Source organism: Sus scrofa, chromosome 10 (genome assembly GCF_054392235.1).
Source record: "Sus scrofa isolate SSC_HxYL_T2T_F1_AM1 chromosome 10, Sscrofa_HxYL_maternal_Yorkshire_Landrace_v2.0, whole genome shotgun sequence".
Lineage (NCBI taxonomy): Eukaryota > Metazoa > Chordata > Mammalia > Artiodactyla > Suidae > Sus > Sus scrofa.
The window spans coordinates 25,938,897-25,947,338 of record NC_139392.1 but is presented as its reverse complement, the minus strand read 5'-3'; positions in this window follow the sequence as shown (position 1 = coordinate 25,947,338).

The window sequence follows — 8,442 nt, the reverse complement described above, 5'->3', positions numbered from 1 at the left end:
TGGGATTGTGTCTGAAGGACCCAGGAGCCAGCTTGAAGAGGTTCTCATTGTCAAAAATGGGGCACTTCCAGCCTAAGAAAGAGTAACTAGTGAAATGAACTAAAATGAAGGCAGACTCTACATCTTTCTTGTTCTTCATTGTATGCACAGGCTTTGTCACATGGTAGATGCCATTAGTCACTTGACTGAATTAAATAAATCAGTTTTGAGAACTTGAAGGATTTGTTATACCATTTATCAGGAAAAGTCACTGAAGGCAGAAAGTAACTGAGTCCAAGTTGTGATCTGATTTATTGTGATGATACATATGGAAAAAAATGTCCAGAGTTCCCATGGTGGCTCAGCGGTTAATGAACCTGACTAGTATCCATGAGGATGCAGAGTCCGTCCCTGGCCTCGATCAGTGGGTTAAGGATCTGGCGTTGCCGTGAGCTGTGGTGTAGATTGCAGATGCAGCTCAGATCTGGTGTGGCTGTGGCTGTGGTGTAGGCTGGCAGGTACAGCTCTGATTGGATCCCTAGCCTGGGAACCTCCATATGCTGCAAGTGTGGCCCTACAAAGACAGAAGACAAAAAAGGAAAAAAAAGAGTCCATGCCAGCCAAATGCTACCAACCTGTGTGTTCCTGTCCTCACCTGGATGCTCATTTATATGGGTTTTCCAAGCCTCCCCCGTATTAAAAGAGTAAGGAGTGGCTATACAGGAATAGGTGTGAGACTGGAGGTTCCTGGGATGAACAGAATGAGAGGCATTATTATTTCTGGACGTGTCTCAACAGCACATGAGGATAACATACAGATCAGCTCACATTCTTGCAGCACTTCCGGTTCTAAGACACAGCCTCAGGCCAACCCGTACAATGGTTTTGCAGGATTCCACAACTCTTGTCTGAGTGAGTCACCTGGGACATTTTCCTGTCCCTCCCTGCCATAAAGCGTCATGACAATGTATTCCATAATGTCATCTGTGATGCCCACGTGAACTACTGCCCATTGGGCTTTCTGTGGCCCCAGAATTAAAAGACCAGCCTAAAGCCATGTTGGTGAAGACTTTTTGGGAAGAAAGCAGGCATGGCAGCTTGGGTTAATTAGACTGTGCCTTGGTGAGACCTAAAATCTGAATCTGGGCTCATAGTAAAGCGTGGATGGTGGAGTAGAGCCACCTGTGTGACCTGAGTCAATCTGAGGTTGATGTATTAACCTTGAAAGATGAAGAGCTTGATGTTAAGTATTAGGCTTTATACAGCATGCCTAAGTCACAGGCAGAAATGAACTGTAGGAGTTCCCATTGTGGTGCAGCAGAAACGAATCTGACTAGGAACCATGAGGTTGCGGGTTCTATCCCTGGCCTTGCTCAGTGGGTTAAGGATCCCAGCGTTGCTATGAGCTGTGTAGGGAGCAGACGAAGCTCGGATCCTGCATTGCTGTGGCTGTGGTGTAGGTTGGCAGCTGTAGCTCCAATTGGACCCCTAGCCTGGGAACCTCCATATGCCAGGAGTGTGGCCCTAAAAAGCAAAAAAAAAAAAAAAAAGAGAGAGAGAGAGAGAGAGAGAAATAAGTTGTAACTCACTAGGCTGTACATTAAGAGTGAAGTCTCTCCTCAGTAAAGATGGACTAGTTTTCCAAATGTAAGAGTAAGAATAGCACATATGTGGCAAGGGTCCAAAGCCTCTATGAGAAAACTGATGAGAGTTGGGCAGAGTCGAGCAACATGTACTAGCTTGAACTATTTCTGAGGTTTCCAAAGGATTAGGAAGTGCTGGGAACCCTAAATATGGTGGTGAGAACCAGGCCGCTTGATGGAAAGTTAAAAGGATGTGGGTTTGGACCCAATATTAAGAAGAACTTGGGGAGTTCTCGCCATGGCTCAGTGGTTAACAAATCCGACTAGGAACCATGAGGTTGTGGGTTCGATCCCTGGCCTTGCTCAGTGGGTTAAGGATCCAGCATTGCTGTGAGCTGTGGTGTTGGTTGCAGACGCGACTCAGATTCCGCGTTGCTGTGGCTCTGGTGTAGGCTGGCAGCTACAACTCCGATTCGACCCCTAGCCTGGGAACCTCCATATGCCGTAGGAGCGGCCCAAGAAATGGCAGAAAGAAAAAAAAAAGAAGAGCTTGGGTGTGGAGTCAAGTGGGTTGAGAAGACAGATCTGGGCTTCAGTTCCTGCTGCTCCACTACTACCTCTGTGACCTTGGGCAAGTTGCTTAATTACCTGTTTCTTCCTTAGTGCCAATGGGGATAAAATACCCACATCAAGAGACTGTACCAAACATTAAACATGATAATGCGTGTAAAATGCTTTGCATAATGCTAGCTTTAGAGTCTGATTAAATGGTAAAATTATAGTCAAGCCAAGATCTCCAGTGAAGAAGTGGGCTGCCCTGTAAGGTAAGAAGTTCACTGCCTCTAAAAATGCTCGATAAGTCAATTGGCCACGTAGCAGGATGCTGTAGAACCTCCCTCCTGTCTGGGTATGGAGCATGGCCAGGACTGTGCTGGACTCTGCTGAATGTACTAGGTTTAAGGTTCTAAGACATAATGCTGACATTGCTGTGCAGACACTGATTCTAAAATAAAATGGCCCCCAAACACACAAAACTAAAATAGCTGGAACTACAGGGAAAAAATAGACAAATCCACCACATGAGTAGGAGACTGACTGTGGCTCTATTTTGTCTATTAATGGGCGAGGGGCATATGGATGGGCAAATCTGAACATAAGCATCAGTAAAGACTAGAAAATTTGACTACCAAGCCTGACTTATTTGATATCACTGCACCTTTCTACTGGCTGGTGAAATCAACACTCTTCTTTGGCTTAGGATATTTCTAAAAATTGACCATGGACTAGCTCATACAGCAAGTCTCAAGGATCTATGATTCTCTGGCCACAATGTAACATATATGTACAAAATACAAATAAATTTTGAATTAAAAAATTTTTAAATAGCTCATGGTGTCAAGAAGAAATAATGATGGACATTCTAAAATACCAGAACTGAATAAAAAAATACCATGCATCAAAATATGTGGGATGCATAAAAAGTAGTAATTTGAGGAAAATTAGTAGCCTTAGGGGCTTATATTAGAAAAATGAAAATATTAAAAATGAATATGCTAAGCTCATTAATTGAGCAACAGAATAATCTGAAGAGAACATCAGAGAGAAAGAACATAAATCCGTGAATCAGAAAACAAACATGCTGGAGTTCCCGCTGTGGCACAGAGGAAGTGAATCCAACTAGTATCCATGAGGAGACAGGTTCAATCCCTGGTCTTGCTCAGTGAGTTAAGGATCTGCTGTTGCCATGAACTGTGTTGTAAGGTCACAGACACGGCTCAGATCCTGTGATGCTGTGGCTGTGGTGTAGGCCAGCAGCTGTAGCTCTGATTCAACCCCTAGCCTGGGAACGTCATATGCTGTGGGTACAGTCCTAAAAAGCAAAAAAAAAAAAAAAAAAAAAAAAAGGCAATAAAGAGGATCAATAAGGTCGAAAGTTGATTTTTTTTTTTTTTTTTGTCTTTTTGCCATTTCTTGGGCCGCTCCTGCGGCATATGGTGGTTCCCAGGCTAGGGGTCTAATCAGAGCTGTAGCCACCAGCCTACGCCAGAGCCACAGCAATGCGGGATCCGAGCCGCGTCTGCGACCTACACCATAGCTCACGGCAATGCCGGATCGTTAACCCACTGAGCAAGGGCAGGGATCGAACCTGCAACCTCATGGTTCCTGGTTGGATTCGTCAACCACTGGGCCACAACAGGAACTCCAAAAGTTGATTCTTGAAAATCATACGATAAGACAAACTTTCTGGTGAGATTGACTAAGAAAAAAATGAGAGAAAGATCAAGTTATTATTAATGAAAAAGAGGTACAATTACATATAAAACATGTTTTTAAAGATGAAATGAACAACTTTCTGAATGTAAATCTGAAAACAGTCGTAAAAAACATTAAAAATTATCAGTTAGCAACACTGACTCAAGAATTCCTTGAGGGAATTCCTGTTGTGGTTCATTGGGTTAAGGCTGGCATTATCTCTGTGCGGTTGTGGACCTGATCCCAGGCCAAGGATCCAGCATTGGTGAAAGCTGCATAAGTAGCAGATGCAGCTTGGATCCAGTGTTGCTATGGCTGTGGGACAGGCCTACAGCTGTAGCTCTGCTTCCACCCCTGGCCTGGGAACTTCCAAATGTTGCAGTGTGGCTGTAAAGAGAGGGAAAAAAAAAAAAAAAAGAATTCCTTGAGAAAGCCTAACTAGTCCTATGACTATTAAAAACAATAAATCTAAAGATAAAAATCTTTCCACCCACATTAAAAAAACTTCAAACCCAGATAATTTTATAGGGAGTTCTGCCAAATTTTCAGTGGACAGATCATTGCAATTTGCATAAATTATTCCAGAGAATAAAGGGAGGGAAAAGAAAGAAATATTCCCCAACTTATCCTTTGATGCCTGTATAACCATGGATAGTATGCAGAAATTACTGGTTAATCTTACTTATAAACTTAAAAATCCTGAACGAAACGTTAACATAAAATACCAGATATGGAGTTCATGTCGTGGCGCAGTGGTTAACGAATCCAACTAGGAACCATGAGGTCTTGGATTCGATCCCTGGCCTTGCTCAGTGGGTTAAGGATCCGGCGTTGCCGTGAGCTGTGGTGTAGGTCGCAGACGCGGCTCGATCCCACTTTGCTGTGGCTCAGGCGTAGGCTGGTGGCTACAGCTCTGATTAGACCCCTAGCCTTGGAACCTCCATATGCTGTGCGAGCTACCCTAGAAAAGGCAAAAAGACAAATAAAATAAAATAAAATGAAATACCAGATATATAAAACATAAAAATATCATGGCCAAATTAGGTTTATCTCAGAAATGCAAAGGTGTTTAACATTTCAAAGATCTATAAATATAATTTGAAAGACCTATACCTATAAAAGGATTTCCCCCTTTACCTATCAATTATATATAACTATATTAAATATTATATAATAATATAATTACATATAAATAATTATCTATATCAATTATATATAATTGATAGATAAGGGTGGGAATGCTTCTGCTGATCTCAACAGATTAAAAAGAGAGCGGGGGGGGGGGGAAGCATTTGATAAAACTCAATGCATGTCCTTCCCAATGAGGAAACGTGTAAATTAAGGTATTTTAAAACCAGGAAGTAGACAAGAATTCTGCTATCATCCCATGCATTCAGCCCTGTACTGGAGACTGCAGCCAGCGTGATAAGGTAGGAGAAAGAAAAAGAAAGGAGAAAAACAAAACAACTGTCATTACTTAAGATATGACCCTCTGAATACACGACTGAAAATAATCTATATATTATTGGAAATATGAAGAGCATTTAGGAATGTGGCTAAAATATTAATATATGAAAATCAATTTCATTTTTGTAAACCAGCACATCATTTCAAAAATATGTTAAAAAACATTTATGATAATAAACCATAATGACTCTAAAATAAATCTGACCAAAGATGAGCAAGGCTCTCCAGAGAAAACTAGAAATTCTATAGACATCATTAAAGAAAAACTAAATAACTAGAGATATATAGTAAAATATTACTACAGAAATGTCAATTCTCCCACTTCCCCCCAGCTGACCCACAGAATAAATGCATGTCCAGTTGTAATCACATCAGGACATTTTTTTTGGTGGAAATTAACAAGCTGATCCTAAAATGTATATGCAAGGAAAAAGGGCCAAGAATAGCCAAGATGATCCTGATGCAAACTTGCTCAACCAGACAGCAAAATGTATGAATGTCCAGTCGTTAAGACTGAGGGGTGTTGACACAGACTTGGACACCTAGGAAGAGAACAGCGAGTCCAGAGCAGGCTTGTGCATTTTGGAGCCCTGATGTAGGGCCAGATATGGCATTGCAGGTCACCGGAGAGAGGATGCTAGTCAATGAATGGTATTTGGACTACTGGCTAGCTATTTGGAAAACAGTTAAGGAAACGAAATGGATTCCCACTTCATAGCCCAATTCCAGATGGGTTAATGATTTAAATGTGAAAAGCAAACTTTAAAATTTCCCCCTTCCCAGTTCTGAGAAATACCTTTTTGACTTTAGGGTAGGTAAGATTATTTTTTATTTAACAGAGCAGTTAAATAAAATTTTATTTCTAGAGCAGTTTTAGGTTCAGAGCAAAATTGAGCAGAAAGTACAGAGATGCCCCATCTGCCCCATCCCCACATATTCAGCGGCCCCCTCCCCCATTGGTAACACCCCTCTCCCCTAGATGGTATGTTTGCTACAATGAACCTACATCAACATCCCAGCATCCTTCAGGGTCCATAGTTCCCATCAGTTGACTCATGGTGGTGGACATTCTCCAGGCTTGGACAAATGTGTAATGACAGGTATCCACGGTCACAGTATCACAGAGTAGTTTCACTGCCCCAAATACCCTCTGTGCTCTGCCCACTCATCCCTCCCTTCCCCAGCCCCTGGTAAGACAAGGAGTTTTTAAGACATCAAAGTTGTTAACTATGGGGAGCTCCCATCATGGCTCAGTGGAAACGAATCTGACCAGCATCCATGAGGACACAGGTTCGATCCCTGGCCTCGCTCAGATGGGTAAAGGAGCTGGCGTTGCTGTGGCTGTGGTTGTAGGCCGGCAGCTACAGCTCCAATTCAATCCTTAGCCTTGGAACCTCTATGTGCTGTGTGCGCCACCCCCAATTAATTAATTAATTAAAGTTAACTACAAAAGATAAAGACATATTTAACTACCCTAAACTTGAGTATTTATTATCAAAAGTTAGGATAGAAACAGACAGTGAAAATATCTTGGACTGGATCCTGGCCTGGGGGTGAAATAACTGCTCTAAAAAACATTATTGGAACAACTGATGAAATTTTAATGTGGACTGTACTTAAGACATCAGTATTATATCAGCACCAAATTACCTACATTTGAAAATTGTTCTGCAGAAACAGGGATTATCTTTGTTTTCGAAGATGCACCCTGCAACTTACTCTCAAATGGTTCAGCAAAAATAATATATACACATTGGCTCTTACACACAAATACTGCAAATGGTGAATCTGTGTGAAGGGCATACATGAGTTTACTGTATTAGTCCCTACACCTTTCTACATGTTTGAGGAGGCCAATTATTACCACACAGAATCTCTTATTCTTCAGCATGCATTAGAGGTAGCAATAATTGGGGCCCTGAAGCACTTCTGGAAAGTTCTGCAGGGCATCCTGAGATCTCTGCCATGGTTTGTCTTAAGAATATTTGTTGAGGAGCTCCCACTGTAGCTCAACAGGTTAAGGACCTGACTTAGTGTCCATGAGGATGCAGGTTCAAACCCTGACTTCCTTCGTGGGTTAAGGATCCGGCATTGCTGCAAGCTACCACCTAGGTCACACACGTGGCTCTGGTCTGGTGTTGCTGTGGCTGTGGTGTAGGCCGGGCAGCTGCGGCTCCAATTGGACCCCTAGCCTAGGAACTTCCATATGCCTCCAGTGAAGCCCTGAAAAAGAAAAAGAAGAAAAGAATGTGTATGGAAATGCCAAGGCTTCTCTTTCAGGACCATGGAAGAGACCCATGAGAGTGAGGGGTCTGGAAATTCAAATTTCATTAGCTTCATGGTCAGCTTGCCTCTAACAATAAGAAAATACTAGAGACAACACAAACATCCGCAGAAAAAGGGATCAACAACTATACATAAACTACTTCCCAGACACACACTATTACAGCAGTGAAAATAAATGTTCTACTGCTTGCTTACACTTAACAACTTGGATGAATTTAAAAAAAACATGTTCCCACAAGGCTACACATTATTTTTATAAACCTCAAAAAGAGAAAAATGAAACAACGTATCTTTTAGGAATGCCTCCAACTACGACAAAACCACCAAAAATGGCAAGGAGACACCAAGGTTAGGATCCTGGTGGTTGAAGGAGTAGCAAGGGGCAGAATCCCGGGGTGCACGTATATTTGCTCACTATGGATATTATGGAGTCGCAGACTTCCCTCCGTTTTACTAGTATCCTTTAGAAGTTATCTATCTGTTCCACATATGCATAAAATATTAGACTCGAAGGTATTGAGGTCATCACGCTCTGCTTCCCTCCTTCCGGTCCCCCCACTTTCCACCATCACTTCCCCACCAGCTCCAGGGAAGTGCGACCCACGGGGCCCCAGCACGTGACTGTGACTTTCTCCTCCCGTCCGGGTGGGGTGTGGTGGGGATACACAGGGTATCTATCTCACGGGCACATTAAACCCGCTCGGTTCATTCCTCAGTTATTAGCCGTCTAAAAGCGGAACAGGTCTCCGAGCCCAAGGGGCCTCGCCCTCTCCGCCCTCACTCCCACTTAACCGCCCCTCCAACGGTGCCGGCCACCCCACTCCCGCGACTTCCCGGGGCGCCCCGCCTCGGGTCCTCCCGCCCCGCCCCGCCC